Raw genomic sequence first — 27,654 nt, 5'->3', positions numbered from 1 at the left:
AAGTGAAACTCTCCTGTCTTCACCAAAATTTTTAACAGAAGGTCCAGGAAGATTAAATTTATATTTCCTTGTTTTGTTCCCACTAAATTTCTCATTTACACCTGAATGGAAAATCAGGTACATTAGTTTCACATCCCCCATTTCAGGGTGATTCCAGACCTATTAGAGTAAATGTCATTCAGTTCTGACACAATAATCTCCCTCCAATGAAAACAGGGGTAAAGGAGCTGATACATGCCAAGTTCTTCCATGCATGGCATGGAACAAGTCTGCAGTCACAAAGTACAACTAGATCTGAGAGCTTTCAGGCACTCAGTATACATAACAGCCAAATTTAATATACACTTAGCATTAGCCCTGCACATTATTTGTTGTTTTTATGCTTATATCAGATACTCCATCAATCTGGAAACACAGTCCTGAGACACTGTCTTTTTGATCATTACGAAATCTCCATAGCTTTCAGAAATATATAGAAGCAATCAGTTGTTTTGTTCATATAAAATAAATAAACCCATATAGCTCCACTTTGCACAAAGCGGACAGCCTAACGGCTAAAGTTGTGCCCTAGGACTGAAGGTAATACCCTAATGCCTTTTGCTACATTTCCCAGGCTAAGCTAATGATCATGCATAAAACCCCAGTGGCTGTAACATTCACTGAGATACAGAACTGTGATGCTGTAAGCAGTGACTGACACTCCACATGGGGCAACTTCTCAGACAGAACAAGTTGTCACTGGTCCTCCGCTCTTAGCAGCCTTACCTCTCCAAGTAAATGAGCTAACCCAAGAAATTTTCAATCAGTTTCTCCACTTCTGATTCATCTTTACAATGCACTGCAGTCTAGGAACACAATACAGTAAACCTCTTTGAAGATCACTTTGTTAGTCTCCTGATGCTTTTTCATTTTCTATCCTATTACTGCTACTGGAGAACTAATGTGAGAAATCCTTCTTGAGTGGGCGCTATTTTATAACTCTGTCCATCTTTCCTGCTTGTCTTTCCACCTTTTTCAGTTCTGCTATACTTTTTACCTGAGTTCAGAAGAGTGTATGTATAAAGATGTGACCATATCAAAGAGCTATTCAGTGGTATAACCACTTCTTGTTTTCTCACAGTCTTTTACTTAAGGCATTCTACTACTGTTCTACAACTTCTAAGGGTGGAGATAATGTTTTAGAACCCTATCAGAGACGTCTTAAAGATCTTCTTTCAAAGTTGTAATGGTTAACTTAAAACCCCTCATTAGGTATGTATAGTTTGGTTTATTTTTCTGTGAGAGAACTACTTTGTGCTTATCAGTGTTGAATTTCATCTGCTACTTTAACACCTAGTCAGTCAGCATCATGAGATGAATCAATGTTTCATTAATTTAATGACATACAATAAAGTGTTGTAACAAGAAGATCAATCTAAATACCATAAAAGACCAGGGGAAAACTACTTGACAATTTCAGTGAAGCAAAATGAAATCTGTTTCCCCATTTAGTGGCTTTTCACACAGAAAACCAATTAGCTGTGCATTCAAACTTCAAGGAAGTTTTGGGGTGTTAAGGAGATTATCTTTGAAATATCTCCTCAGTTTGTATTTTAATGGAAGAGATTATGTCAGCTGGAATGTTTCATTAGCAGTTGCTGGGTTTGAAAGTAAAGACATTATACAGGATTCCCAAAGTGAGTAATTGTCTCCCTGCCTTGGTGGAACCCATGTGATGTGCCTCAGGACACACCCCTACATCTATGTCAGACTTCACTGCAATGGGAAAAATAAGTTAGGACAGGTCCCTTGATAATCAGGAAAGTTCTTTTATTTGTATTTTGTTTTGCAAGTTCTTGCTGTTCTGTGTATTTTGTCTTGTGAAATGACACAGAAACAAACCATAAATAATTATGCCAGAATTCTAAAAGCAGTGTGGTAACAATTGCACAAAAATTGACAGGCAAGTTAACTGACTCCTAGTTTATTCATGAGCATTAAGAAAGATTAAGATAGTTCAAAAAAAACTGTGTGCTTTTGAGAGCAATTCTCTTCATAGCCACAAAACTATCCCCTCCCAGTATGGTATTAGTACATTCATAGTATACTTTGAATATTGAGTTTATGACAAATCCATAATGCGTATGCTTCTGAGGAGATCTAAGGCTTTTTTTTTTCTTCAGTCCAGTAGGAACAGGCTTTAACATCTCTCATGAGTTTTCCAGTAATTCATAAAATCAGGATTTGGTGATCTTAAATAAGGAGCTCAATTTTTGTCTAGGAAACCCAGTGCCTATAAAATTAGTATTCAACACAGCTGTCAACTGCAAGATGATAAAAAAATGAGAAACATGGGAAGAAAATGATGATCAATTGTTTCAATCTTTCTAATTCTCCTTTAAGCAGATTTTATTTTTGCTAGCCTCATGTTCTGTAGGCTAAGGAAAAGACACTGTTCTGACAAAATGTTCATGGTATGTGATTCCTAGGCTTAGCCTGCAACTCTGTCTGCTACGTGAGCCAGCAGACAGGTGCTGAGCATTCAATACTACTGAAAAAAACCCCTCTGAATACATTTTCTGTCAAGAACTTCAGGGCTTAGAAGAAAAGCAGGATGTCATTTCATACAAAAGCAGTAATTTCTGCAATTTGTGTCATAAAATCCAAGGTCAAAATCATCATGTCAGTGAAGGATCCTTGATCATGTAGTTTATAAGTTTTAAACTAAAGACTAACAATTCCACTCATTGGTATGATGCAGTAAGCCACACTTCTTAATCAATCCATTGTGATAATTAAAATTTTGAATCAATTAAGCAAATATTCACAATAAGAACCATTTTAAAGCATGGTTTGATGATAAAATCCTGGTCAAAGTACAGGATGAAAAAGAAACAGAGTTCCAGCCACAAAGAACAGAAGAAACAGATGGACTTGGTCAGAAAAAGCTGCCTGCTCCACAACTTCTGTTTGCAGAAGTACATTGTATGTTGTTGACATGAAAAATCTTGTTTAGAATATGTACAAAAGCAGTTAGGACCCAGGCCCTGCTCCATATAATCGTTGCTGAAAGGAAATACCGGAAGGAATGATAAAAAATCCCCAAATTCTTTGTACTGTCAGTGATATCAGAAAAGCTCGCTTAGCCCTGTAAGGCCATCCATCTAAGAGTAGGTTACTCTAATTAAACCTACGTCCTGGGGACCTCACTGCCACCATCCAAGCTCGTTTGGCCTTGACAGATGAACCTCAGGATTAAAGGGTGGGTTCAGTTCCGCGCATACTGCATCGCACCTAAAAAATCCATTGTGCAGGCTTGAAGGCTTTACCCACATGCAAAAAGTCCTGTAGCGACGGGTGAAGGTCGAAACAGCAGGTGAAAGGTGCACTGGAAGCCGCAGACCCAACCCTGCATGCAGGCGGTTCAGGATATTGGTCATTTGAGACTGACCGGAGATGACAGTCTCTTGGGGCAGCACTCTGAACAACCAAGCAGCCTTTTCAAGGACAGCACTGCTTGCTCCACTCGGAGAGGGGCCTAGAAAAGGTGGCCTAAACAAAGCTCATCTCCACTTTCACCCGGTTGGTTAACCGCAGGCCAACGGGCATCTTCTTCCAATGCGGTCGCACAAAGATCAAAAGACAAAGGCACGCACCTGCCTCCAAAGGTGTACCTAAATTAACTCTAGCATGTTGGAACATCAGAACCATGCTCGATTCTGCGGATAGCGGTCGTCCTGAGCGACGTTCTGCCCTAATTGCCCATGAACTGGCTCGTCTCAACATCGACATTGCCGCTCTCAGTGAAGTTCGCCTTCATGAAGAAGGCAGCCTCAGAGAACATGGTGCCGGTTACACACTCTTTTGGTCAGGTAAGCCCAGAACCAGAAAAACATCTCTCAGGTGTCGGCTTCATGATCAAAAACTCTATTCTTCCCAAACTCGAAAATCTGCCGACAGGTCACTCTGACCGCATTATCTCCCTACGCCTTCCACTCCACAACAAACAACACGTTGTCCTCTTTAGTATATATGCCCCAACTCTCCAAGCTGACCCTGCTGAAAAAGACAAATTTTACGCTGACCTGCACCTCCTTACCCAAAAGGTGCCTGCAGATGATAAGATCATTATCCTTGGTGATTTGAAGCCTGGAAAGGTATATTAGGCAAGCATGGTGTTGGAAACTGCAACGATAATGGTCGACTTCTGCTAGAATTCTGTGCAGAGCAACAGCTCACCATCACTAATACTATCTTTCAGCAGAAAGATAGTCTGAAGACAACCTGGATGCACCCCAGATCTAAGCATTGGCACCTCATGATTATGTCCTGGTGCGACGGAGAGATGTTCGTGATGTCCACCATACCCGCGTGATGCCCAGCGCAGAATGCCAAACAGACCATCGGCTTGTGCACTGTAAACTCAACTTCAATCTCAAATTCAAACCTAAAAGGGGCAATATCCCAAGGAGAAGACTCCAAGTTAACAATCTCCAATCAGCCACAGTAAGAGACAGATTCCAGGCAAACCTTCAAACTAGGCTTGAAAACCATTCCACAGATTCTGCAGATTCCTCTCCTGAAACAATTTGGCACCATATTAAAAACAGCATCCTGCAATCCTCTGAAGAATCCTTAGGGTTCTCCCTCAAGAAGAACAAGGACTGGTTTGATGAAAACAATCAAGAAATCCAGGACTTGTTGAGGAAGAAGAGAACCGCCCACCAAGCACACCTTGCACTGCCATCCTGTCACGCAAGAAAAACAGCCTTTCGTCTCGCATGCAGCAAGCTCCAACAGAAACTCCGTGACATCCAGAACAAGTGGTGGATCAATCTAGCTGAAAAAACTCAATTATGTGCAGATATGGGTGATCACAGAGGATTCTATGAGGCCCTGAAAACAGCATACGGGCCTACATACCAAGTCCAAAGCCCTCTACTCAGCGCAGATGGTCAAACGCTTCTAACAGATAAAACCTCCATTCTGAATCAATGGTCTGAACACTTTCAAACTCTTTTCAGTGCCAACTGTGCAGTCCAAGACTCAGCAACTCAGTCCATCACACAACAACCAGTGAAGTACGAATTGGATACTGCCCCCACTTTAGGAGAAACCCTCAAGGCCATACAGCAGGTGAAAATCAGCAAGGCAGCTGGGGTTGATGGAATTCCACCCGAAGTCTGGAAACATGGGGGCCTTGCACTCCATGCTAAATTTCACGAGTTTGTGGTGCGCTGCTGGGAACTAGGTGAACTACCATCAGACCTTTGTGATGCAGTCATCATCACTTTGTATAAGAAGAAAGGAATTAAATCAGACTGCTCAAATTACCGTGGTATTACTCTGCTCTCCATTGCTGGCAAAATCCTGGCAAGAATACTCTTGAACAGACTAATACCCGCTATAGCAGAAGGAATTCTTCCTGAAAGCCAGTGTGGTTTCAGAGCCAACAGGAGTACCACAGACATGGTGTTTGTTCTCAGACAACTGCAAGAGAAGTGTAGGGAACAGAACAAAGGTCTTTATGTAACCTTTGTCGACCTCACCAAGGCTTTTGACACTGTGAGCAGAAAAGGTCTGTGGCAGATTTTGGAACATTTAGATTGTCCCCCCAGGTTCCTTAAAATGATCATCTCACTCCATGAGGATCAGCACGGCCAAGTTAGATATGGCAATGCACTTTCTGAGCCCTTTTTAATTAAGAATGGTGTGAAACAAGGCTGCGTTCTCGCTCCTACCCTATTCACAGTCTTCTTTAGCATGATGCTCCAAAGGGCCACAGCAGACCTCAATGATCAGGACAGTATCTACATCCGATACTGTACTAATGGAAGTCTATTCAATCTAAGGTGACTGAAGGCCCACATCAAGACCTGAAACCATCTTGTCCAGGAGCTGCTTTATGCTGATGACGCCCCCCTTGTTGCCCACACAGAAGCAGCTCTGCAGCGTTTAACATCCTGCTTTGCAGACGCTGCTGAGTTCTTTGGGCTGGAAGTCAGCTTGAAGAAGACAGAGGTCCTCCATTAACCCGCACCTCAGGAAGTTCCCCATCATCCCCACATCACCATTGGCCATTCAGAGCTCAAATCAGTCCAGCAGTTTAATTACCTTGGTAGCCTCATCTCCTCAGATGGTAAGATTGATGGAGAGATAGACAACAGGTTAGCAAAGGCATATAGTGCTTTTGGAAAACTCCACAAAAGAGTATGACATAATAAACACTTGAAGAAAAGTACCAAGATCAGTGTTTACAGAGTCGTAGTGCTGTCTACTCTCCTGTATGGTTCTGAATCATGGGTCATCTACCGCCACCACCTGTGCCTCTTAGAACGCTTCCATCAACGGTGCCTCCATACAATCCTGAACATCCACTGGTCAGATTATGTGACCAATACATCTGTTCTAGAGCAAGCAGCAGTCACAAGTATTGAGGCCATGTTGCTGAGAACACAGCTGCAATGGGCAGGGCACGTCTCCAGGATGAAGGACCACCGCCTCCCTAAGATCTTGCTTTATGGTGAACTTGCCACCGGCTGCCACATGAGAGGAGCCCCAAAGAAAAGATACAAGGACTCCCTGAAACAACATCTCAGCCTTGGCCATATTGATCACCATAACTGGTCTACTCTGGCCTTCAGTTGGGAGACCTGGAGACACACCATCTATAACGCAGCTGTCTCCTTCGAGAACACACGCAGGATCACTCTCGAGGAGAAAAGGCAACGCAGAAAGAATCGTGTCTTGCAGAATATACCATCTAAGGAGTCTTTCTGCTGTGCCTTTTGCAATCGGACATGTCTGTCTCATATTGGCCTCATAAGCCACCAGCGTGCCTGTAACAAATGTGGATAGAGCCTTCCCAAATCTTCGTTCGAGAAGCCCAGCCATGATGATATCAGAAAGGGATTTTATCAATGGACCCATCTGAGCAACAGGTAAAAAGCAGCAATAATAAGAATTAAGTATATTAGCAATGCTAGCCTCTAACAACAGCCAGATCTTTTCTGTTGCACCCAAAAAATAGTGACTGAAAACATTAAGCACAAAAGAAAACATCCATGTTAAATATATAAGAAGTCTTCAGTATCAAAGCATCTTAGAAGGAAATTTCATACAACTTTACAAAACAATTTTAAGAAAATGTGCTTTCAAAAACACAAATTAATGTTCACGAAGACATAGCAAAAGCTTTGACAACATAACAAGCCTAAAATTCTGAGATAAATGGGGACTTCAGAAAACAGCAGAGGTCTTAGAAAATACAAAATGAATTGGATTTTTTTCAATGCTTCTTCCTAGTAATCATTTTAGTGCTTTCAAATTGTTGTTATTTATTTTAAAAAAGACTGGTGATGCAAATTTAATATCACAGGCCTTGCAAAATCTGTTATGAAAATTTGCAACATATATTGAATGACATAAAATTTTTCGGCAATCATTTGTCAGGTGTCAATGTAAATTGCATTAAAATCCCACAAGAAAGCTTTAAAATAACTTTTTCCATCAAACTCTGCTGACAAATACTGAGTTCATATGCTTAGCCCTGTTCTGATTTTGTTTTTATAATTTCCTGTATTGTTCTTAACACTATACTATTGAACATATGTTGTTAGTTTGTTAAGTATGTGGGATGTTTGCCACATGGTATTTGTTTTCTATTCTGGTCTGCCACAGTATGTGTGTTTTTATGTACAGAATCTCCCAAGTTGGGAGGGACCCACAAGGATCATCAAGTCCAACTCTCAGCCCTGCACAGGTCCACCCCCAACAGTCACATCATGTGCCTGAGATTATTGTCCAAATGCTTCTTGAACTCTGCCAGGCTTGGTGCCATGACCACTTCTTTGGGGCTAGATAAAGCTGAGCAAAAGCTTTTCTAAGACAGAGATCTGTAATGGTGCTCTCTTCCTGCAGAAGGTTTTTCTTCCCTCTTAAGGAGGGTTACAGTATGGGCTCCTCCTGAAATAGTTCTGTTTGCCATGAGCCTAATGATGGAGATCCTTTAAGAAAAAATAAATTGTCCAGAAAATAGCTGTCCACACTCTCTTTGCTAAGGAAATGAGGCATAGATGACTTGGGAAGCACCTTGAATGCAGAGAAAGAAATCTCAGACAAGGCCTCAGGAGAATCCCAATGACTTTCTCTCCTTCTCCACTTCTATCCTTGTGAAATGAGATGCTCCAGGGTGTAAGACTGGCCTTATGCTGCAAATTGCACAGCTGTAGAAGGATTTCCCACTCCTTTTTGCTACTTCTTCTGCATCTTCCCTTTGCTGTTTGCCCATATTGAAACAGGTCTTCAGCGTTCAGGTTTAGTCTCTGTGCTAGCCTGGTCCAGGAGTGGAAGCCTATCCATGATGCCATCTGGTTTACAATCCTCTGAGAGATTCAGAGGCAGAACATCACTGAATGGTTTGAGATAGTTTCTTCATGAACCAATGGTTTCAAATAAAATGGTACTCTTGGCACATCCTGCTGCGTGTTTTTCGCAAGGTGGTGTGGCTGGGTTTTGTTCATGCTGTCTAAGCTAACCAGAAGTCCTGAGGAAGTGTTTAGTTCGACCCAGATGAAGCCTACTGATGCTGACCTTCTGAACAGAGAGCTAGCAGAGGTCAGCACTGCTCCAGCACAGTATCAGCCTGCACTAGAGGCAGGCAGCAGGGGCGGAGATAACTCTGTCAAGTGCTCTGCCAGTCACCCTTTGTTTCCTTACTTGCAGAAGGACTGGAGTTTAGGAAGTACAAAGGCAAGTGTTTCAACATAAGAATATTGATTAATTTGCTGTTCAGCAGATGCCACCCAGATGCTGAAAAAAGCATCCTTCTAGCAATAACTTTTATTTGTGGAATAAACTGTTTGAAAATTTGCCATTAATGCATTGTTTACTGCACTCATCCCTGTATTTCTATGAAGAGCTCTCCCATCTTTTTCTTTCTTCTTCTCCTCCCCCCGCTCCCCACCAATTTTGGTCTCTTTCTTACCCAGTTTCAAATGTCATTTTGCCCCCCACAAAGTCAGATTTAATGAAGGTGCACTTTTTCAGATGTCACATATAATAAGATTCTGCTTGGAAACCAAAAGTACAATTGTAACCTCAGTCCAGTAAAAATATGTTGATCACCAGCAAAGTCAGAAGAGGAGCCATTAGAAGAGTAGTTATATTTTATTCAAGTTTCTGTTGCAGAAAGCTATTGACTTTTTAATAGCAGAGTCAATTAAAAAGAAAGAAGCTCACAAGCTTCATTCTGTGCTAGAGCTGCAACCCTCTCAGAAGCTCTCAGTGATGTCCTACTCCCACTGGAACCAGCAGAAGTTTGTTTCCATCACACTCCAGAGATCATCTTCCCACAGTTGGTTTGGAAAGGAACCAAAGAGCTTGTTCACAGGTACATCCTCCTCGTGAAGAACATTTAGCCATCAGACCCTATTCAATATGAATGGAATCTAGCAAGAGCATTGGTACTCTTAGGAGAAACCTCATATGACAGGGTGCAAATGTCTTTCATTTTCTTCTTCTATTGAACCACACTAGCAAAAGTTGTGGAAAGTGTACATAAAATAACTGCAACATTTGTCATGTTCCAATAAACATCCTAGGGAGCTCAAAAAGAAGCTCTGACAAATTAACTCGTATAAGAATGATGGAAAATAAATAAGCTAGAAAAAAGAAAGACAAAAATGTCTCCCTGTGTCAATACTGTGAATAGTAACATACTTACTACATTTCTTTAACAAATTCTCTCAAAACACTGGAAGGATGCTATGTAAATAACTGAAGTACAGGACCAGTGATATTTCCAAAACGTTTTATACAGGGAAATGTTTATGCAGGACTATTTGAGTGGCTAAAAGTTGAAGGTTAAGTTCAACAGATTTGCATGTGAAAATTCCTAGTGCCACCTATTGGCAAAGACTACAGACAGGAGTCAGCATGGTACTACATGCCCTCAAATACACTTCTCCTTTGAAAAATGGGGAGAATAAATGTTTGCATTTCACATTTAAAATACTGCACCAGATTAGAATTAGACTCTTAAGAGGCACACACATGAATGTTAATTTCTGATCAATATTTCTACTTCCTAAGTGCTACTGCTACCTGCGAGCTCAAGGCTCACAGATGATACCCCACACTACCCATCTAGAACAAGCCACCCAATGCTCTGAAAGGGCTTCTGATGTTTTTGTCTCATTTTGCAGCATACATAGCATCCTTTCTAATCTCCTGAGATAATTCGTAAATGAAGGGCTTTAATGATGCCTTGAACAACATACAGTCCTTGCCAGAAAATAATTTGCACTGAACCTTTTAAAAAACTCTGCTGATTGTTTGCCTTTTCAAGACAACGTATTTAAGTAATCATAATGTCTGCGTGAAAGTCTATTACTATCTCTTTACCTCTGTACTTTGACATTTGAATAGGAATTTTTCTATTTAATATTTTATGCTTCAAAAAAACAAACAAACAAAAAAAAATAAAAAAACCCCACCAAAAACCACCAAAAAAACCCAACTGAAAAAAACCCCTAACCAGTGAAAACCAAAAAGGAAACAATTGTGCCTTGTTAGCAGTGTTTATGTACTTACAACAAGAATGTAGAAAAATAAATTATGGTAATGAAAAGCTCTTAAGTACGGTTATTTCTTGCCCTAAATCCTATCTTTTCTTCTGCTGATACTTAATGGGGAGGCTACACAGTTAAAGGTGTCAAATTACCCTGCTGAGGATGCTAGGAGCCCTTGCTGCGGCAAAGGAGAATGTAGAAGCAAATGCTCACAGTGTATAGGAGTGGCAGAGCCTGGTAAGACTTGCTTACACCATCTGCAACAAATACACTTCACATAAAATAATTCAGCAGTAGGTTAGCACCTGCAAACATGAGGACTGGATGTTTTAGTTGGTGTACTCCAGAAGAACAACTCATTACTGAGGGAACATGAGGAAAAGCAAATTAGCAGTGAGTGTCTGGCAAACCATGGGGACTTGCTGAAGTACCTGTGCCCCAGAGTAGCTGTAAGGGGTCATGTGTATCCTAGAGGGTGGGGGAAAAGGAAATGCTCACAAATAAAAGTTTGCTTTGAAAATAGTGACAATTTGTAAATACCACCACTTTTTATTAGCTTATAATTTCCAGTTCAGATTTTAATCAAACTTGCTAAAAATTTCCACAAAAGTTGAAGAAAACGGCACAGTTGTGGAGCTGAAGTCAGAAGGATTTGGTAGATATCTCATTCAGAAAATGCTATTTCTCAAGTAAGCCAGCAGCAAATGTAGTCAGTTCTAAGTATCATACAAGTTAAAAACACTTCAAAACTTCTAACAGTTAATGAACTAAAGCACACAATTAATTGTGGAAAAACATGCTGAAACTGAATTTAATACATAAAGACAAGTACCATATAGTATATTTTAAGATTTTGTGATTAATTTGTTCATTATTTTCAAATATATTAATGTAAATTAAAATTGTGTATTTTCCTATTCGAAGTAATTTTTAAAACATTTTTATTGCTGTGCATATGAGAACAAAATCTCACACTATTTTTCCACTTTGCTGTTAGTAAACCAACCCTCTGTGTGACAGGGAAAGGAAAGTTAGTTCTAGAAGAACTTCAAAAAATAATAGATATCAGATAACTTCAATGATTATCAGAATGCAAAAGCTTTTCAATAGCATTAATGAGTTAATCTTTAAATACAAACTCCTAAACTCTAAACATTGGTGGAAGCAATTAATGGAAATATTAATAAATTAATGTACATATTAATAAATATTTGCATGATGATTCATTTTATTTGTAAAAAATATAATAGCTAGGAAAATATATATCTTTAAAACAGACTTCTCAAAATGAAGGCTTTATTGTCAGCCTCATTAATTATGTGTGCTTACTCTGAATTTAACCTCTTTGACACCTGAAAGGGTTTCAATACAGCCCTGAGGTTAATGTGAATATATTTTTTCCAAATTAGATTTTAATGAGTATCAAGTTAGAGATCCATTTAGTATTTTTCTAGGTTTGCAGTAGTTTCCAGATCCAATATAAAGGAAATATAATGAGAAAGTCCAGAGTTTTTGGAGCCTGCAGAACAAAGATAAAAGGTTAATGATAAGGTATTAACATGATCTATTTAAACTAGGGGAAAAAATTGCAGATAGTGAAAAACATACACATCCAAAATCTGCATCTGTTGATAATCTGCATGCTATTTCACTCTTAAATAAATTTATTCTGAATGCCATGAGAAGTACCTGTGACTGTACATTTATCTGAGACAAACAGATATTGAGTAACCACACAGCAGCCTCATGATCTATACGGATACACCAGTCCCAAGGTATTAATAAAGGATTAATGTTGCTGTATATGTGCTACCCCGTTTGTTACAGTATCCTCAGAGATGACGACATTTCCAAGCCATTGGTGCTGATACTTGCTATCCCCTGATACTAAAATTAGTTATTCACTTAGTTCCCATCACTTAATGCTTGTAAACACTAATAAAAAGTGTGACTGCAATCCTTGCTGTTTGTCTTACTTCTAATACCCTCAAAGCAGTAAGACGGAGAAATCTAAACCATTGCTGTATGAAAACTATAACTGAGTATTGCTACATTTTTTCTGAGGACTGCTTAATTGTGATTTTGGGGTTTTTTTTAGAGTCTGCTCATCCAAGAACATATGAACTGCTCCTACTGTTGCCATCAACCATATCACAAAATCTTTTTCATCACCTGCTGGAGAAACATCTTGAAGCATTCTGCAGTTCATATCAATACCACCATCAACAACAAAAAAACCCATCCCAGAAGCACTCCCAAGTTTGAATGGAACTGTAGATCTTTCAAGTTGATAATTAAACCTCTGGGGAAAAAAGAATGTTTCATTTGATAGGATAATAGTATTTGCAGATTATTTGGAAAGGGAAGAGGTGAGAAGCAGCCAAATAGGCAGGCTGCTACTGTTCTAGCCATAGCTATGGGCTTTGCAGTGGTAGTCTCAGCTCCTGAATGCCTGATATATCAGAGCTGTAGACTCTGCATTAAACTAAATATTTTCATCCATTTGAAAAAGAGGAAATGGGTAAGACTAATCTGGAAAGAATCTAGAATGTTCACCTGACCTGGGAAAAAATGATTATATGAGGTATTTCAGCTTCTTTTTTTTTTTCTAATGACTTTTGCATTTTTAACTGGCACGGAACTGTCCTTCAATACCTTTGTTTAGTTTTTTTTCTATGATCTGACATGGACAGATTTCTTTATGCATCTCGTATCATGCACAGATGCAAAAGATGGCCCTGAATAAAGTGTCAAGGGCACTGGCAGCTCTACAGGAGAGCAGAGCTTCACCTGACTCTCAATGTTCAGATGGGAATAGGGCTCCAGTACCCACCTACTTCTGAGCATCCTGCATAGACATGTGCTTTGCAGGGCTGCTCTGTTTATTTTCCACTGCCATTTTCCAAGCCAAATTGGGCATGGGAAGCTCACTGCCTATCTATAGCCTCCTGCTCCCATTAATATGTCCCTTCTTTAACCTTTTTACTTTCCTGCATCTATTCACTTTTGCCAGGTGTTTTTTTCTTCTTATGTAATTACAAAGTGCTGAATTAACTGTGGACTTTAAGAAGTGAGAAGTCTGTACACCATAGGAACATGTATTTTTCACCATTCTGATTGCACAAATAATTTCCAAATGATCACATAACACATACATAGCACAAAATAACAAAACATTCACTGAAGAGAATTTGTAATACAGTACATGATCTGGTAATATTTCACTGACTCTACTATTGTGTTTTTAAAAATTCTGATGAATAAAATAATTTACAGACACAGCAAAAATTACAGTTTTTCTTCTGCTACTTACATGTCACAGATATATTAATATTTTTATTTAAATTATTAACTTGAAAAAATCTTTTAGGAAGATTCCCCTGGCATTTTATGTGATTTGGAAAGCTTGGAGTCCCACCTGCAGCTTATCATCACTTTGGCACTGAATTTGTTTTTTGACCTTTCCAGATCTAGATAATTCTGCCAGGCCATCAGCCAAGAATGGCATTGGACAGAGATAAGCTACAATTCAAAATCACAAGCAACTTTGGTGGGTTATGACACTTAAAAATGTTTATAGATTTTGTAAAAATAACCTGTAGTGAGAGAATTTTTAGTGAACAGGAATCACTGTGTGCCAAGAGAAATGTCTGATTGTCCTTGTTGTACTGGAACTAAAAAAACAAGTACATGGGGAGAGTTTCTCTAGTCATTAAACTAATGACCAGAGATCCTTGTCCATGAAGGAAAAGAAGCGAAAAAGGACAGTGATGACTCATATTACATCAGGTAGACTATCTTGATGGCAACTTGTGAGACACGAGATTATTATATTATTTGGTTGGAACCAACTCAAGTGTGTGTGTCTGTGTCCAGGGGTGGGGTCAGGACCAATCACACTGTGGTGAGGTCAGGCTGTAGCTCTGATAGCAGCCCCTGCAGCCTCATGGGACAGCCCCAGAGCAGCTGTCAGCCCAGGAGCATGCCCACACCACACCTCCTGAAGCCCAACCCAGCCTCTGAATGGCTACACCTCCCCTCGCTCTGTGCCGGAGCCCCAAAGTGACCGGAGGGCTGGAAGTCCCGCCTGGGAGGGGCGGCCACAGGCATTAGAGCACATGAACTCAGCAGCATATGGTCTCTATGTCTCTTCAGACCTACTTCCACCTTGTGAAAGCTGGACTTGCTCGGCACACTCTGGAGTCTTTACTCTTTCTTTACTCTTTTTTCTTCTCTTAATCTCTGTTCTTAATAGTTTGGGTAACTTGCAACTGGTGGGTTGGATTTTGCTAAGTTGTGTGACTTAGTGTGTGCTGGGTCAGTGCTTTGTGGAATGCTTTGTTTTGGTTTAAACTTTTGCCTAGATCTCTTATTTTCTCCCTTATTTTCTAAAATTATCAGTAAAAGTATCTCCTGAGAAAATGTGTGCATTGCCATCTCTTTATCTCAAGATATTAGAGAACTGAGGGCTTTTCAAAGCATTTGGTGGGTGAATTTTTGGAGCCTTGTATATTTTTAGAAGTAAAACTTCTAGCTGAGCTTCTTGCTCTAGGGCTGATGCCTTACATGACTCCATTAAATGGATTTTCTGAGATACTCAGAGGAAAATTCAAACTGAGACTTGACTACCCACCAATAAGAGTGATTCAAATTAAGGTTTGGCTTGAAAAAAACTGTATTTTTGGCCAGACACAGAGCACAAATCCAGAAGGTAAGCTGCAAAATAGAGAATTTTGCTGAACCAGAAGAGCAGGGAACCAAGTTTTTACTGAACACGATCAAGTGTTTCAATCTTAAAAACAACAAGGTGGTGGGATCAATGAAGTTCATCTATGCCAATGCATGCAGCATGGGCAATAAAGAGAAGGAGACGGAAACCATTGCTCTGAGAGTACTGGGGTTACTCATCCTGGAGAAAAGGATAGTCTGGGCAGACCTTACCACTTTCTACAACTACCTGAAAGAAGGTTAGACATCGATGTGGGTCAGTCTCTTCTAGCAAGTAACAGGCAATGAGACAAGAGGAGATGGCCTCAGGTTGCAGCACGGGAGGTTTAGATTAGATATTAGGAAAAATTTCTTCATCAAAAGAGTTGTCAATCACTGCAATAGGCTGCCCAAGGAAGGAGTTGAGTCACCATCCCTGGAGGTATTTAAAAGACATGTCTGTGTGGCACTTAGGGGCATTCTTCAGTGGTTGACTTGACAGTGCTAGATTAATAGTTGGACTTAATGATCTTAAAGGTCTTTTTGCAGCCTAAATGATTCTATGATCCTGCATTTTTGTGATGTAAGATATGTGTTTAACTACCTTCTTGCAGTTACCCTATTGAAAACCTACAACTTTCAGGAGAATTCTCCCTGATCTTGAATTCATTTTGCTCTTAATAATCTTGAGGTTTAAAATAAATTTTCATAATTTAGGATAATGCTTGAACGTATTTAATAAATAAAAGGAAAAATTTATAAAGGATTTCAAACTTGGTAATTGTGGGTTAGTTCTAAATAAGAACAGAAATCCAAACTTACAGAATTAGTTGGGAAGACAAAAAAATACCTGTTTATGCTTTCAGCCAGTCACAGTCTTTATTTGTTAGATTTTCACCATGAATTTGTTTATTTAAAGGAGAATTTCAAGAAGTTGCATTGCAGGTGAATTTTAGTTTAGGGAATTGCTTTTCTCAACCCCCTTCATGCTTTATTTTCTGATGTGCAGACACTATTAGCTCAGCATGTTTTTTGCTGTGGTAACGTCAAGTGCCAAAAGCAGAACAGCAGTAGTACTCCTCATGGTGTTGCATCTGCAAATGCTTAATGAACAGTGCAGCTTGCACATTTCAATACATTTTTAATTGTATTTGGCAGAAAAGAGAAAGCATGACCTAGCTTCAAATGTTTCTCAGGCAAATCCCTGGTATTTAAGCATATATTCCTCACTGGAATACAAAACCTGCCTAATTGTTTTAGAGAATTCACACTAGGATTAAGCATTCTAAATGTTCTCATTGTAGATACTGTGGTCTGTTTTGTTTTATTTTACTCAAGGACTTTTGCAGTCACAGGGTGTTTTGAAGTCTCCACTGGTAATGAGAATGTTGCTGGTTATTTTGACAGTGAAAATGATGGTGTCAGTCGGGGAAAGTGATGGTATAGTCCATGACAGCCGTATTGTGACTGTGAGATGGCTCTGACCAGTAGTGGGCTGGCTTTCATAGGTTGAAAAATTTTACCTCCCACCTTTAGCTCAATCTCCACTCACCATTGACAGGAGAATTATTTGCAGAATGTCAGCAAGAGGTTTTTCAGGAAAAGGTACCAAAAATAATTTTTCTTGCTTGAGTAGATGGTTTTGGCTACAGAATAAAACAGAATTCCACATTTGTCCTAAGGAACTGACTTCTGCTGTACAGAGCTCCTCTTCCAGAAGCCCAAAACCTGCAGCCCAGAAGTCAGATGCTCATCCCAGCATCTGTCTCATAAAGTACTCTCAGTGCTCTGGAGCAGAGAACCTCGCTTACTGCCTGGAGGTGTTTTCTCCAGAAGTTTTTCCTGCTTCCAGATTTTCCAGAAATTAGGCTCAATCTGCATTTTAATTTTCATCAGCATCTGTTCTGTCACACAGTAATATCAATTCAGAGCAGTGTAATACATATCGAGCACATTGCTACAATACACTAATGACCAAAGCATACATAGGTCCATCTGGCCAGTAGTTGAAATGCAGAAAATCTGAACTACAACATCCCCTTTACATTTTTAATTAGTTCCTCATTTATTGTGTCATTCTTTTACTGATTGTTGTCTTCTATAATGTATCTACAAGGCACTTTTGGAGCTAATTAATTATTCATATGCTAACTATTTAAATAAGCCTTATTGGAAGTTCTGTAGATTCTATTTCATGTAATGCATATCATTGACATTTTTGTAGATTTACACCCAATGTATTCTGATAAACTGCAGGATATCCTACTTGTTAATTTGTCATCACTGGTGCTTAAACACCCTTGTTACCTGCTTGGCACTGCTGCAGAAATGAGACTTTTCATGTAGAGCTTTTGGTCTACATCTAAGCATGTTTCCCCCTATTCTCTGAAAAACTCCCTCCTGCCATGCAATGTTCCACAAAGCAGACCAGCTACCAATCCTTAACGTGGTTATCAACTTGTATTCAACTTCTTTATGCTTGTCTTCTAGAAAGCTAAAATATCACGACAAGCCAATCTAACAAAATGTAAATGCAGTCAAAGTGTATACCTTTAATAATTCACATAAAATTGTTTTGGATATGTTCTCTCATGTTTGCTCTTTCCTTTCCATGTGTTTACTCTTTTGCTGCATTTATAGACAGGAATTATAATCCCTATGAACTTTTGCTAAATTAAAAATCAAGCTTTTTTAGTCCCCGGTCACACAGAGAGTTCTCAATCTTTAACTCCACCTGCTTAATTCTGTATTTCCTCAAAATATGAGGGTAAGATTGTAACCTGTGGTATGTCCAGCCTATTATATCTTAGCATTAATACTTTACTGTCATTACTATTTTATACTGGAAATAACTCTTAAAACTTAATCCACCCAACACATGGCCACTGTGTATTAGTGGGCTATGTTTATTTACCAATTTTTGATCTAGACAGTTACCACTTTGTCAAGAGTCCTGTGTGTACTTTGCATATTGTGCTGCTATCTGCACTATTTTTCTGAGGTTATGCTCTTTTTCTCCAGGGTTTGGAGTCATCCAGCTCTTCCTGTGTAACATTATAATCTTTAGTTTAACAGTGTTGCCAGCATCGCTGGCAACTTTTAAGTGTTCTCTTGCTCTTTGTGATGAAGTCATTAATACTAATTGCTTGCTTTTTATGGGAAAACAGATTTATTAAGCAACCACTGTTCTCTAAATAGAATGCACAGGGCTCTTGATTTTAGCAACCTGCAGCCAGCTTTCACAGTTGATAAAAATTTGCAGATAAAAATCAATCAGCCATACTTGACTGGGCTGTATAACTGTCCTACTATGCTTAACTAGGCTTGTAAAATAACCCCTTATCCAAAATTCCTGCTGTTTTTATTTACATAATCCTTTTCCCTTCTCTTTTTTTTTTTTTAGTGATTTGAATACTCATGAAAGTCAGTAATTCCCTAAACCAGTATTATGATCAAAGTTAAACTTGTATTATATGTCAAATTTGCAATCTTCATCCCTAAAAGAAAAAAAAAAACCACCTAAAAATGCGTTAGTTTCCTTTCAGAGGATACTTCTAAGATTTTAAAATATTTTGAAAATTGTTGTAGAAAAACTTACCAGATGTTATATAACTCCTTTAAAATTAACTTCCTGATTATTTTATTAAATTATTCTATGCAACTCATATATTCAAAAAATCTGAGCTTGTAGTGGACTCTGTTATGATAAGAAATAGCTTTTAGTACTTTGTTTCTGGAATGTGACACAGGAGATTCTAAAAATCTATAAAATCAATCGATGCCTAAAATGTTGCTAAAGAAAAAAAACCTCCGAAGCAGTTAATTGAGGGTGAGATAAGGAAAAGGTTTAATTTGTTCCTAGGTATAGATGTTAAAAGACACCTGCCAGCCGTGCCTGAGATGTTACAATTTATAATACTATCTGTCCAATCCCAGGTGTTTCCACCCCGTCACATTTGCTCTGGTCCTCCCCCGGCCCACCCTCTGGGAATTGGGTCTGGGGGCTTTTTGGGACCACTTCTTCATCATTTTCATCATCTTCAGAGCACAAAGGGTACACGGTCACCTAGTTCTTGACTGTGTTCTGTTGTTCAGGCCAAGATATGAGTGTTCTCTAAACAGCATAGGCCTTGCCTTGACAAAAAATTAAACATTTTCTACTGAATTCAGGGGTAGAATTGACATGGGGATCATGGAATGGGGTAAGAGGGTTGAGGAATGTGTAAACTACTTGTGCTAAAGGGTTAGGGAATAAGGGCTGCTGCTTCTAAAATCTACTACTTCTTATAAAACTTATAAAGCTTACAAAATTAGAAAAATAAGAAACCAAAAGGGTCTTAAGGCATCAAATCATGATTTCTATGGAAGTTTTATGAGATACACAGCTGAAAATAGCTGTATAACAGTCAGTAAGTTTATATAAACCCCATATTGCCTCAAGGAGAAAAGACATTATTTTAGCATTTTTATTAGAACAAGGAGATGGGAAAGATGCATGGAAGAAAACCCAGAGAGGCCCTGAATGCAAGGACTAACCATTTTTCCCGAGATCCATCAGGAAGTAAGAAGCATTGGAAAGAAAAAATTCATCCTGATATGTTGTAAATTAAGGCTTGCTTGCTGAGTTTTAGCTTTCTTATACACTTTGTGGAGAAAGTCAAAAAAGGTTGCCTTCTGTGAGATGTCACTAGGGAATGGCCTTGCTGAGGTCTGCTATCTCTGAAGTGAATGGATACAGATACAACCATTTTCTTTCTTCTCTTTCTCTGTAGTTACCTTTAGATTCAAGGGCTAAGACTTGTGCAGAAAACAAACCCGTATAAACGCTCAAATTGAGCATAAGTTATAGTACCCTGATGGATATGAATCAACGTATACAACACTTAGCACAATGGGATTTTTTAAAAAACTCCTTTTACAGGAGAAGTACCACTGCAGGAAATGCTCAGCTACCTGAAGCTTATTTCTCCTGCACTAGCAATGGGAACTAGGAATTTACGGTTGTCCCATTCTGGAGTCCTCAGCCAGGTACTGAAGCAGAACATGACACAGCTCTTAACACTGGGTCTCAGAGGATATACTCTAAGGATGCTTCAGAGGAAATTGTAATCCATAATACTAGATATCTTGGGAACCATTACTGTTACTTGTCAAGGGAAGTGAGGAGTTAATATCCTAAACAATAAGAAAGAATGATGTATTTCACAGGGAGTTTTGCAGGTAAGTTGCACTCTGCATGAAAAAGTATTCCCCTGAACCATTTCAAATACATTAATCTTACTGTCTATAAATGCTTTCCCATATTTATATTACGGGAAGGGCATGGACTAACATTCTTTTCATATATATTTTTAACATAACAGCTTTCACTCTCTTATAACAAAATTGCTCCCTGCTCCCTTTAAATTAATTAGTCCTGCTGCTTTCAGTCTTTCCTTTTAGGGAAGTTCTTAACCTTGTAGACTTCAATAATTTTAATTGCCCTTCTCAGGACTTTTTTTATATGTGAGAAGTTTTAAATTGGTCCCCCTGATACACAGTGCTTTGCATTTGTCCATGTTGAATTTCAGCTGCCATTATGTAATTACATAACAGCTTTAGAAAGTCTTTCTTTTTCTGCCCAAATCTCTTCAAACCTAAATAATTTCATCCTTATAAAGCCTCACGACAGGATTGTTTCTGTTTGATTGAATCAATCGAGACCATTAGAGAATTAGATGGAAAACCATGGCATTGATTACAGAGTAGAAAAGAATCAGAGGATAGTAATATCTTTGTTTTGTATTGTTACACAAGAAGATGTGAATTAATTGAGAGATAATACAAGCTGTGCTAGTTTTGTCTGGTATAGAGTTAATTTTTTTCAGCATAGCTAGTATGAAAATAAACTTTGGATTTTTGCTGGAAACACTGTTGATAACACAGGGATGGTTTTTTTACTCCCAAGCAGTGCTTACACAGAGGCAAGACCTTCTCTGCACCTCACCCCACTCCACCAGCAAGGAGGCTGGGGAGGCACAAGAATATGGGAGGAGACTCATCTGGGACACCTGACCCCAACTGAACCAAGGGATATTCCATACCATAAGACATCATGCTCAGCATATGGAGCTGGCAGATGAAGAAGGAAAGGGAGGACTTTCAGAATAATGGTGTTTGCATTCCCAAACCACCATTACATGTGATGGAGCCCTGCTTTCCTGGGGGTAGCTGAACACCTGCCTGTCCATGAAAAGTGGTGAATCAATTGCTTGGTTTTCTTTGCTTGTCTGTGCAGATTTTGCTTTACCTGTTAAACTGCTTTTATCTCAACGCATGAGTTTGCTCAATTTTGCCCTTTTTGAATTTTTCCCCCATCTAACCAACAAGGAGTAAGTGAGCCCCTGTATGGGGCTCAGTTGCTGGCTGCAACAGAACAGTTTTGCCTTCCTGCCCCTCTGAATTTAGAAGAGCATATCTGTTGTTATTGCAAGTGTCTCAGTCTGAGGAGACTGGAAGGTTTGCTAGAGAGGATGAGTTATGAGATAGACCGAACTCCTCTCTCTCAGCAATTGTAAATTCAAAATTAAGGGGCTTTAGTCGAGGAAGTGTGGAAAAAAAAACCAGAAGAAATAACAACCCTTTATTAAAAGATATATGTATGTTGGCAAAAACAGTAACAGAACACAAAAACCTAGACAGTAGTCCCAGTGATGGGACAGGAGGACAGCCTCAAACTCTGCCAGGGGAGGTTCAGGTTGAACATTATGAAGAATTGTTTCTGTGGTGGTTAAGCATTGGAATGGGCTGCCCAGGAAGGTGTTGAAGTCACCATCTCTGGAAGCATTAAGGAAACAACTGGACATGGCATTTACTGCTGTGGTTTAGTTGGCATGGTGGTGTTCGGTCAAAAGGTGGACTCAGTGATCTTGGAGGTCTTTTCCTACATCAGTGATGTAGCTATGATTCTATACGTAAATCAGTCTTACCTGGGCAACTAATAAAAAGATTGGAAAATGCTTGGATTTTAATTTATTACAATGAAAAATTCCATAGTCATTGTCAGAACAAGCTGATGTTACTATTGTTTCTTTACAAACAGATGTTTACCTTAGATCAAAAACTCTGAAGTGAGAAACAGTTCATTCAAGAAAATCCTGAATTCGGTTATGCATCTGCAAAATTGTATTTATTAGTTGTAACAATGTGTATGTTTTCTCTGTCTATATATATTTTGCTTTTTTGTAATTTATAGTATATAATAGAAATACCACATACTTCTAATCATAATGGAAATTTGATTAGTTTACATCAAGGAAGTCATCTAAGCTTCACATATTGAAAAAAATAAAACTCATTTCTATTGTAAGGACCAAAGGAATGTTAGAATTTGTCTTCTTTAGAAAATAAATGATCATTATGTAGACACTTTGTCTCATGCACTTGCACAGCTAGAATATCTCATCAGCATTTTTCTTGTTCAATCAAGCATCCCTTGAGCTCTGACTTCAGAGCCTTCGTTTCTTTCTGTTTGCTTCCTGATAGACTTTCACTACCTTTGTGAATTAGTTAACTTCTGGAAAAAATTTTCTCTGATAAAGCAGAAAGGGAATTTTACAGGACAGACTGGAGTATCTCATTTGGATGTTGGCAAATGAAGCAATCAGAGGAACCAGAATACCAGCCAGACTGCTAAGCATTTATTTATTTGAGAATCTCAATCAATAATTGGTACTGCCAATATCTATGCATGTATGTACTTCTAGCTTCTGAGCTCACAGCCAGCCTCTTTCTCTGCAAGAAAATTGCCTTCAGTCCTTAAAGTTCCCATTGGTGCAATGAAGGATATATCCTTTACTGGCCATGGCCATTGCAGGCATTGGAGAGTCTATTTCCCTCCCATGGTTGTGCCTAAACCACTAATGAGAAAACAGCTGCTAAAAAATAATGTCCCTGAAACAGAGCAAGGACAGGAGACAGAGCAGGTTTGGGTTATTTCCTGCAGATGCTTCTGAAATGCAGCCTGGATGTTATCACAGATGTCTCAGAGCAAAGGACAGCGTAGCAGGGAAGGTATGTACAAGAGATTGTTGTGAAAACAACACAGTAGGGAAAAGTAGATCTATCCCGCACTGCTCAGCACAGAGGCTGTGAGCTGCAAGTCATGGGAGTGTGTGACTGGTTTCCTTGGGAATATGTAGTGGTTTTGCCTTGCCTGGAGCCCACAGTATGGAGAAATCCCAGACTGGACAAGAGGGCATCTAGGATCAGGGGCATAACACTGACTTCTCTAAAGTTATGCCCATAACTACAAAGTTATGCCCAAGAGAGTACTCCGCTCAGGTGCAGAATACTCTCCCAAACCAGCATTCTCTAAAAGCCACTTTAGGAGAGAAAAATCTCACATATTTGACATCTGGGCCATGCAGAAACATTTATAATATCTGAATAATTACAGTGCAGATTTCACCTCACCCAGATTTTACTGAGGCTGCCATGGTGGCACATTATTGAGACTTTCAAAAAAGACTTATCCATTCTCTAAATGAATACTCTTTTTAAAATCTAATTTAATAGTCTTTTTTTTTTTAAATACATCAATTCAAATACCACTAAATATGCAAACCAATACTTTTCAGGAAGGAGCATACTATGTCCTGTTCTGAGCTAACACGTTTTTATTCATGTAGACAATGTTTTTGATGATCAGATTCTATGCCTGAAAAATGGGAGCTACAAACAAGTTTGAATACTGCTTGAATTATAGTCTTGGAAATACGTGTTTTGCATGATATAGAAAGAGGTTAAAATTAGGATATGTTGTAAAAGGCTTATCTAGTAAAACAGGTTACTAACTAGCCGTCCCTGCCTACAGAACCTCTCCCTCCTTCACCTTCCAATTCTGTAAAGGAACTTTTATTTAGGTTTCCACATTGCTTTGAGATTGCACTTCAGATTTTTTTAAAATTCTACATAACTGCTGTCCTTTGAAAATTTTGTCTTTGGAAACTGTTTCCTAGCAACAATGTATTTATCATTCTCAGGCAGAGAAATGACATCTTGCCATTCAGATACACTAATTGTGAACCTTTTTCTTCCAGACAAGGAAATAGCATGCACTCAATGCAGCATTAAATTAGAAGGAAAAGAATTAAGAAGGAATAATGGCAAACATGATTGGAAAAAAAAACCCTAGTCATATCTATTTGCATGTGATTATTGAGTTTCTTCCTATTGAAGCTGTTGCTGACATATAAAAGCAAACTAACAGTTCCCAGACACCTAAAAAGGACTATTTTAAAAAAACCCAAGGAGTTAGAATAAGGTAAATTTAATGAATCTTTGCTATACCATTGAAGATATTTTGTAATGGAAGTATAATTCATCTCTGTTAACATCAGCAATGTGTCCTCTGCTTGTATCTGATGCATGTGAAGAGAAGACCTATGCATATTACCAGCTGGTGACTATAGGTCCTTAATTCTAGTAGTAGTCATACAGTACTATCAGAGATTAACCTGCCAGTAACCTTGTATGGAAGGTCATTAGGATGGCATTTTGTCACATTTTGCTCTGTGCTTCCAATGCATCCATTTTAAAATATTTTCTCAGTATGAACTTCAGAGAGACTAAATGAGTTAGACTTTTTAAAAATATTTGAGATTATTCACCATGCTTTGTTACTAAACAGGTGAAATAGTATTATCATGATGGCTTATCTTAAACCAGACCATTTTGCCCTTCTGATAAGTGGGGATGCTCAGCAGCATGGCTGTCCTAAACAGTTCTCCAAATCTCTGTGTTTTTGTGTGCTGAGGAAAAATATTGTCTGAAGACACAGAGGAGAGCAATTCCTCTAATGCAAAATTACTACTAGAATCAATAACATGTTCATCCAGAAATCTATAGATATGCATGGTTTATTATGCTTTGTATGACACTTCTCTGTATATTGACAACAGATTGGGTGTATATTGCCTGAAATCATTTGGTCTTCAGTGTTCAACTGTATCATACTGGACTTTGAGGTTTGTTTTTTTTTTTTTCCCTGAGCTTCCCTGTCCTTTTAGTGATCAATGAGGCAAATAATTTTAAGTGCTTAGGCATTGAAGGCAAAATATATTGTGGTACTACTGGGAGAAAACAAATTGATTTTACATGAGAGGACAAAATTCATTATTGGTAGAAGAACAAATACTATTTCTATATTTCCTTTTAATTACACAAATCATCACTTATAAACTGTGCTCCGAATAATAGTTTGATTGCCACATAGACAGAAAATTAAGTAAAAAATGTTAAATAACTTGCTTTTAACAGTAAAATTTTGTATTTAAAAATGCTCATAAGTATTTCATCAACTTCCTTTGACATGATACTTTTGATCAGAGAAGCAAGAAGAAAAAGCAGGATTCAGCTGTGAATTTTGAACCCTGAGAGTTTTGCTATCCATGAATTGCCCAATTTAAAAATTCAGTAGAGAAAAATTATTTGTTTTATGCTTAAACTAGAGCAGCTTTATAAAATATGGAAAATACTTCACAATAGCAGTCCTTTCCCGACACTGATGTTGAAGAAATAAATAATAGCAATAGTTGTCTGTAAAAAACAGTTTATAGGGCTACTTTTAGCATATTTTCATAGCTCTGTGGGGAAGCAGCCTTCTCAAACAAAAATCCATTTTATAATAAGCAGATGCACTGATGCTGTGAAAGGCAGCTCCATATATTCAGTGGTGTTTATCTGGAAATCAGCAAAAATGTAATGATGTCAAACTATTTTTTGTGTAAACATAACATAACAGCACCAAGACATAAATTTAGTTTTGACCTGGTGTAACAGCTTGACCAAATGCCCCTGAGCCTGGGGAGTGGGGCAGAGTGGGGAATGGAAAATGATGCCCCTCCAGAACCCCTCCCTCTCTGTGGACTCAATGGTGTCTGGGTGCACAGACTTGATTTTTCAGCAACTTGACACATAGTTTTGCCACTTCTGCTTCACTGCAAGGTGGAGGTTATTCCCTGTTCCCTTCCTCTGTGACCTCAGATCCACAATTTTTCATTTTTCTGTTCACATCTTTTCTTCATGTTGATCTCTTCTCCCTGGTATCCATATGGGAATGGTTCAGAACTGCACCAGGGGAGGTTTAGACTGGACATTAGGAAACATTTCTTTACTGACGGGGTGGTCAAACACAGGAATAGTCTTCCTAGACAGATGCTCCAAACCTGTCAGTGTTCAAGAGGCATTTGGACAATGTCCTCCATAGGGACAAATCACACCTGACCAGTCTGGTGGCCTTCTATGGTGGAATGATGGCAATGGTCAACAAGGAAAGACTGTCATCTGTCTAGACTTCTGTAAGGCCTTTGATATAGTCCCACATTATGTCCTTATCTCCAGACTGGAGAGATGTGGATTTGATGGATGAACTATTCAGTGGATAAGGAATTGGCTGCATGGATGCATTCAGAAAGTTGTGGTCAATGGCTCTATGTCCAGGTGCAGGCTAGTGACAAGTGGTGTCCCACAGGGCTCAGTCTTGGGACCATTGTTCATCAATATCTTCATCAGGGACACAGACAGTGAGATCAAGTGCACCTTCAGCAAGTTTGCTGGTGACACGAAGCTGAGTGGTGCATGTGACAAAACAGAAAGACAGGATGTCATTCAGAGGGACCTGGACAAACTTGAAAAGTGGGCCTCATGAAGTTCGACAGCTCCAAGTGCAAGATGCTGCACCTAGGTCGGGGCAATCCCACACGTGTGTATATACTGGGAGAAAAAGTCATTGAGAGCAGCCCTGCAGAGAAGGACTTGGGCATACTTGTGGATGAAAAGCTGGACATGAGCCAACAGTGTGCGCTCACAGCCTGGAAGGCCAATGGCATAAAGCATCAAAAGAGGAGTGATCAAGGGAGATGGTTCTCTCCCTCCACTCTACTGTTGTGAGACCCCACCTGGACTGTTGCCTCCAGCTCTGGGGTTCTAAAAACGAGATAGGTATGGACGTGTTAAGGTGGGTCCAGAGGAGGCCATGAAGATGACCAGAGGGATGCCTATGAAGACAGTCTGAGAGAGCTGGGATTGTTGAGCCAGGAAAAGACAAGGCTTCAGGGAGACCTTTTTTGCTGCCTTTCAGTGCCTGAAGGGGGTTTGTGAAAAGGAGGTAGAAGAACATTCTGTACAAGCATATAGTGACAGGGTAAAGGGCAAAGGTTTTAAACTGAAAGAGGGCAGGTTTAGATTAGATGTTGGTAGGAAATTTTTTTATTGTGGAGGTGGTGAGACACTGGAAAAGGTTGTCCAGAGAAGTTGTGGATGCCACACCCCTGGAAATGTTCAAGGCCATGTGGAATAGGGCCTTGATCAACCCGCTCCAGTGAGTGGCATCCCTGTCCATGAGAGAGAGGTTGGA

Source organism: Manacus vitellinus, unplaced genomic scaffold, assembly GCF_001715985.3.
Source record: "Manacus vitellinus isolate BGI_N305 unplaced genomic scaffold, ASM171598v3 scaffold_0_pilon, whole genome shotgun sequence".
NCBI lineage: Eukaryota > Metazoa > Chordata > Aves > Passeriformes > Pipridae > Manacus > Manacus vitellinus.
This window is presented reverse-complemented; position numbering follows the sequence as displayed.